Source organism: Pinus tabuliformis, chromosome 7 (genome assembly GCF_031772625.1).
Source record: "Pinus tabuliformis cultivar Carrire ecotype Pingquan chromosome 7, CPIR1, whole genome shotgun sequence".
NCBI classification, from domain to species: domain Eukaryota; kingdom Viridiplantae; phylum Streptophyta; class Pinopsida; order Pinales; family Pinaceae; genus Pinus; species Pinus tabuliformis.
In genome coordinates this window covers 84552564-84559439 of record NC_142293.1, presented here as the reverse complement: position 1 = coordinate 84559439, position 6876 = coordinate 84552564, and the positions used below count along the sequence as shown (strand labels likewise).

Below are 6876 nucleotides of genomic sequence, written 5' to 3'. Positions count from 1 at the left end.
GGTGTTCCATTTAGCTGTAGGAGCAAAAGTTTCTTCATAATCAATGCCTTCTTGCTGCGCAAAACCCTTTGCGACAAGTCGTGATTTATACTTTTCAAGTTCACCCTTCTGATTATACTTAATTTTGTAAACCCATTTGCACCCTATGGGTTTAACATTTGCTGGACAATCAACAAGTTTCCAAGTGTTGTTATCAATTACTGCTTGATATTCTTCAACCATAGCCTGTTGCCATTCTTTATGTTTTACTGCCTCTTTGTATGTGGAAGGTTTAGTAAAATCATTTGCTATCAAGGCAAAATTGCCTTCACTTCTATGTGCCCTTCTGGTGCCAGTTTTATTCTGTTCATCAGGCTTGACATCTTTCAAAAGTTGAACTGCCCATTTCGGAAGTTGGTGCTCACTTGTTTGTGCTTCTGTAAAGTCCCCATCATTGTAAAGAGGATTAATATAAACTGATGTTCGTCGTTTAGGTGAAGAATGTGGAGAATCACTGTCAGAAGAACTGCTGCTGCTTGGAGATGCGGATGAATTGCTAGAAGACCCAGATGATGTTGTTGATGGAGATGGACTGGATGACTCATCTTCAGAGGAAGGAAAATCAAGTTCATACCAATTTGGTGAAGTTGGTTGACTTTGCATTTTTCCATTTCTTTTACTTCCCTTAGTTTCTAATTTGTGAAGAAGATTTTCAATTTCTTCAGCACTCTTACTCTCTGTTTCATCGAAAATGACATCCCTGCTCACAATGAATTTTCCATTGGTCAAAAGACGATACCCTTTCTTCTCATCAGAATAGCCAATCATTGTGCATTTTAAACTTCTTGAGTCAAGATTAGTTCATTTTTCTTTCGGAACTAAGGCATAACACACTGACCCAAAAACTCTAAGATGTTTAACTCGAGGTTTGAAACCAAACCAAGCTTCATAAGGTGTGATTCCATCTAAAGAAGCAGTTGGAGATCTGTTTCTTAAGTAGACAACTGTATGTATTGCTTCCGCCCAATATGTTGGACTTAACCTCTTGAAGGTTAACATGGATCTCGCCATTCCTAACAAAGTGCGATTCATTCTTTCGACTACTCCATTTTGCTGTGGAGTGTAAACATTAGTGAGATGTCGTCTTATGCCATTTTCACTGCAATAAGTTTTGAATTCATTTGAAGTGAATTCTCCCCCATTATCCGTCCTGAGAGTACTTATCTTTTCTTTGACTTCATTTTCAACAAGTTGGCGAAAAAGTTTAAACTTATCAAATGCTTCTGACTTTTTCTTCAAGAAGTAAACCCAAGTCATTCTGCTGAAATCATCAATGAATAGTAAGAAATATTTGCAACCACCAAATGAAGTTTTTAGTGGACCACAAACATCACTGTGAACTAGTTGTAGCCGCCTGTTTGCACGCCATGAACTTGTTGGAAAACTTTCTCGATTTTGTTTGCCATAAACGCAAGCTTCACATTTTGCATTTTCCCTTTTGAATGTGGGAAGTCCTTTAACCATTCCTTGTTTCTGCAATTGAGAAAGACTCTCAAAATTCAAATGTCCATATCTTACATGCCATAGTCTGATAGGTGAAATACCTGTAGTCACTGCCCCTGCAAAATCAGAATGCCTTGGAATAACTGTCCCTTTCATCCGTAACAGTTTTCCATCTTCATAACCTGTCATAACTATTTTCAAGTTCTGTTTCACTGAATTAATCTTCACTAAACCATCTTCCATAATCACCTGATGTCCTGCTTGTCGAATCGTGACTAAAGAGAGCAAATTTTTCTTGAAACTGGGTACATACCATACATTGGAAATCATTTTTTCTCCAATGTCAGGGAGAAAAACTTTTACTACTCCTTTTCCATAAGGAGTATGTTTTGTATCATCAGCAAGAAAAATTGAATTAAGTTGGCATTCTTGAAAATTCCAGAAAAAATCACGTCGACAAGTCATGTGCTGAGTTGCCCCGGAATCCAAGATCCAGGCATCTTCATAGTCACTTCTAAGATGGGATGAAATTTGTGATGCTGGTGAGGAAGTAAAAACATATTCTGAGTTATCTTCATCTTGATTAGTTGCAAATTGTGCTGAATGCTGCTGAAACTTGGGAATTTTATTAAGTGATGTTCGACTATCTTCAGCATAATGGCCAACTTTGTTACATCGTCGACACACAATTTGACTTAAGTCTCTTCCTCTTCCTGAAGATTGTCCTCTGCCTCTGCTTTGACCTCTATTTTGAAATTGTCCTCTACCTTGATTATTATATCCTTGTCCTTGAAAATTGCCTCTTCCTTGGTTGTTTCCTCTACCTTGAAAATTATTTCTTCCTCCTCTGTTAAAATGGTTGCCTCTGCTTTGGCTTCGACCTCGATTATGTGCTGCTTGATTCTGATTCCCTCTGCCTCTTCCTCGAGAACTATCTGCTAATGACTTACTAGTGCTGGCCTCTATGAGGAAAACATCTTCACCAACTTTCTTCTTCTTCCCAAAAGTTTTATCATGTTGACTTAACATTTCACAAAGTTCATCAAGCTTTAGTTTTTCTAATTCCCAGTTACTTGTAAAGTTTCTAAAAAATGCATATAGGAAGAAGGAAGCCCAACAATTACAATGGTGACCATAAAGCTATCATCAATTGCGGGAAAACCAGCATTAATAATTTCCTGCCTAATATTCTTAAGTTTGGAGAGATATTCAAGAATATCACCATCTCCAGTTAATTTTTGTTGCAACAATTTTAACTGTAGATCAACCTTCTTTGATTCAGGCTGAGTATCAAAGAGGTCTTTAAAAGTTTTCAAGGCAGTCCATGCATCTAAAGAATTTTCTATATGGACATACATTTCATCATTCACAGACGATTTAATAAGAGCTAAGGCTTTAGCATTCTTGATTTCCCATTTTGCCAGTGCATATGCATCTGTGGGTTTATTTGGCTTAACATCTCCATCACATATTCCCTGCCATAATTCATTATAAATGAGTGTGCTTTCGATGAGACGATGCCATGTTTTATAAGATTTGGTGCCTTCTAGTTTGTCGGAATTAGAAAACAAATTAATCAACTTAGACATTTTAGCGTTGTAGCGTCGCACCAAGAATCAGAACAGAAAGGACAAGATAGTCAACACAACACACCATGCAAAAAACACGATCTATCGGGGCTTGGCCTTGACCCTCGAATAGTCGTCAAAACAGGAGAAAATTGACTGAGCTTTGCACTTGGCTCTAGTCAATTTCTCAAATTTTTACAAGGCAACTTTCAAAATTTGACTTTTTACAATGGTGCTTTTGCACAATCTGGTAAAAAAAAATTACCCCCCCTCAAAGTAAAATTACTTTGAGTTACAGTTATCCTCTTTAAAAAATTACAAGTAAAATCTCCTTATTACTCCAAAACTTTACAAATCCTTATTTCTCCAAATATTTACAAAATTAAAAAATATTTCTAATTGCTGGCATGTTGGCTTGTTGCTGGCAGGCTGGCTCACGCTGGCTTGTTGCTGGCAAGTTGGTTCACGCTGGCTTGACGTTGGGTTTGCTGGCTTTCTCATGGACAAACGAAATTCAACACATTCAATATAAAGTGGCAAAGGAGAACCCGGCTCAGTGCAACGCATCTAGCAATAGATGGGTTAAAAAAGTCCCCCCTTCAGGGAACACGTTAAACATCACATGCTCTTCCCGTGTGGCTTTTCATTTTTTTGCTTCCAAGCAATGAGATTAAATAGTGTATAAACACGGTCGCGGCTTACAAGGCAAAACTCCGATATAACCAGCACTTGTTCATAATCATCTTTGAGAAGGCTCTAAATTTTACAAGCTTGTGCCCACAGTCGATAAAACATGTCCGTCTGTTGTAAACACAAGATAGCATTTCTAGAATTTACATGATACTCAAAATTCAAAATTTATGAAGCTTTTATGACACAGTTAATTCTGATCCCAGCGTCTATGGATGCCCTCGCTTGGGTATAGATTGAGTGTTGCAGCCAACCTTACACCTGCTTTTGCAAGTTGAGTCTCGACAATGGGCCAGCGAGAGAGGAAATAGTCATCTCCTAAAACAGTGTTATTCTCAGCATCCTTGTAACCCCAATTGCAAGCTAGCTTGATACTTTCACTAGCATACTTTCCTGGGCAAGCAAGTTCATCCGAGCCGCATTTCTCCCATGTAGGTACTTCATCAGACCAGGTACCCGTAATATTTTCCTGAAGCGCTGTTATCAATTCCTCAATGTCTTTATCATAATAATCTTTAAGGCCTGTCTCAATGATCAGATTATCCCATATCGCATGCAAAGTGCTCGATCGATTATACAGTTCTGTGAATCTCAAAATGATGAATTTTCAAAACTTGATGCAATGGAAACAAATGAAGCGGAGGGTTCTGCTGTCAAAAATTCATCTCAGACGAAGACCATTGATTTACTCTTCAGAGAAGCCGTCGGCCTTGATGAAATAGTGGAGCTTAAACGACTAGCGTTGGATGTTGAAGGCATGAGCGATCTTCCACCAGAAGAACAGGTCAAAAAATTGAAGAGTAAACTCGAATCTCAGTGCGAAATGATTAATAAATTGAGGGAAAATATAGATGACTTGGAGAAGAAAATAAAGAAACTCAAACGAAAGCATGCATCACAGGTAAAAACAAAAAATCAGAAGTTTCCAAGTTTTGTTGAGTCTGAGAAAGGTCTAATTGATAACAATACCGAGGGTGCGCCTAGTCTCACTTCCATTTTCTCTAAAGAGCAGAAGAAAAGTGTGAAGGCTGAGCAGACGCAATTTTTATAATAAAAAAAATAAATTTTAGATTTTAAAAAATCTAAAATCAATGATAAAATTTATTTTCCTTTTAAACAAAACTGTACAATTTCCATACCAATGATTTGCTGGCCAACTGAATGGAGTTTTCCAGGACTTTGTTGAGTTGGAAGATCCTCCTCACATCCACTGCAACATTACTGGAGCTCTGATACCACAATAATGGCAGAAGTGTCCTCAGACACGTAATTTTATTAATAAGAAAAAAACAATTACATAATTGATTTTGCAAGAGTTTACACCCGAACCACCAAACACTCTTGCAATGAGCTATTTATAAGCTCCATGTCCTAACTACCTCTAATTATGGATCACTTATTAAATAACAAGTGTCCATTTACAATAAATTCTATTCAAACCAACTAGCTAACTAATCTCCTAAAATAGAGCCTAAGATACGACACATTTGGAGAGTCATATCTAGTTACAACAATATGCTAATTCTAAAAGTCTCCATTAAATAATTAAACATTCTAGAATAATAATTATTAATTTAATATCTTAAATTAATAATTATTTTATTCTAATTTTATAACCTATGATAAAATTGTATTTTTGGATCATCTAACAGTTTTGGGAATCTTCATTGAAAAACATGTGGACTAGCTACATTGCAGAGAGTAGACCGCTAGATCTCAGGTTATACACTCTGTTAGCAAATCCGGGTCGTAAATAATTATAATAGTGAATACATAATCTATTAGAGGAATGAAACTGTGAGGCCCAACGAGCCATTGAGTCAAAATTACGCCATAAATTATTTCATGTAAGCTGCTTTACATCATTGAAGCAAGGAGAGTTATGCTAAAGGCGAAAAAAGACACTAAGATATGAGTTTGTAGGTATTTTGTAGAGGTATCGACTTCGTTAGAAGATTCTGGTTGTTATTTTGATGCAAGTTGGGTCGTTGTTTTGATGAAACATCCACTTATAAACAATTGGATTAGTGAGACTAGTAATAGAATAGATGATCAAGAAAGTTTTAAGTAAAATCACATTCAGATTGTTAAGTTTACTGGTATCAACTACCAAGTCGATTGTTAAGTTTACTGGTATCAACTATCTAGTATGATTTAGAGTAGGAATTAAAAAAGAGAGTTTGATCTCAGCATCAAAATAAAAAATGAAGAGAAAATTAATTCCTACCCTTATTCAGATGGTTGGGTTTATATTGGGTGGTGCTAAACACTTACACTCAACAATTTTTACCTAAAGTTTTTCTTAAATACTCTACAATTTTTACCTAAAGTTTTTATTAAATACAATATGATTGTTATCATATTAATATATTCCTAAAGAGATGTTGGAAAGGGGTTTAAGGTGAAAATGGAAATAAATTTTTGAAAAACTAAATAAAAAACACAAGGCAAAACTCTTTCCTTACATGGAAATGAATTTTGTTTTAGTTTCAAAGCTTAAGTAACCTTTTCAAATTTTTGTTTATAAAACTTGAATCTGTGATCTCATTCAATATCAATGATGTAAGAAGAGTTCAAGTTCCAAGCTCACTGTTTTTTCTAGCTCACGGATATCCGAGAGCCTCACTAGACGAAGAGTACTCTTCCCCTAATGGTCCTAGTTTCAATTCCCTCCAATTGGGAAAAATCTTTGAAGAACTGCTAGGTTGTTGCGAGCATCAAGCTTACAACCTCTAGCTCCTTACATTTTCCTCATAGAGTCAAGCTTCGACTCGATTTCCAGGGAAACAAGAGCGTCTCAGTTGGCTACTGGGTGGAATCCCTTTCACACCCTAACACCATATTAGGCTTTCTCAAAGCACTTCTCTTAAATGTAAGTTTGATAATAATGAATCCAAGGGTTAAAGAGGAAACTGGTGATGCTTATGTTCCCCAAAGATACCAGCTGCTGATGCTTTTGTTCCCCAAAGATAGCAGTGTCATTTTGGATCAATTAGACTAAGATACTTTGTATTATTTTAGACCTATTGTTTTGGTATTGAATATCTCCCATTTTGATGTGATTCTATAAGAGAGGGATTGCTTCGTTTTTAGTTTTGGGTTTTGCCTTGGCTACTAGACTAATATTGGTGTCTTT

General features: G+C 36.3%; 1 pseudogene; it reads right to left on the bottom strand.

Moving 5' to 3' along the window:
- Positions 1-3930: 3930 nt before the first annotated feature.
- LOC149245373 (endonuclease 4 pseudogene) lies at positions 3931-4499 on the bottom strand (annotated as a pseudogene).
- Between the last annotated feature and the right edge of the window lie 2377 nt (positions 4500-6876).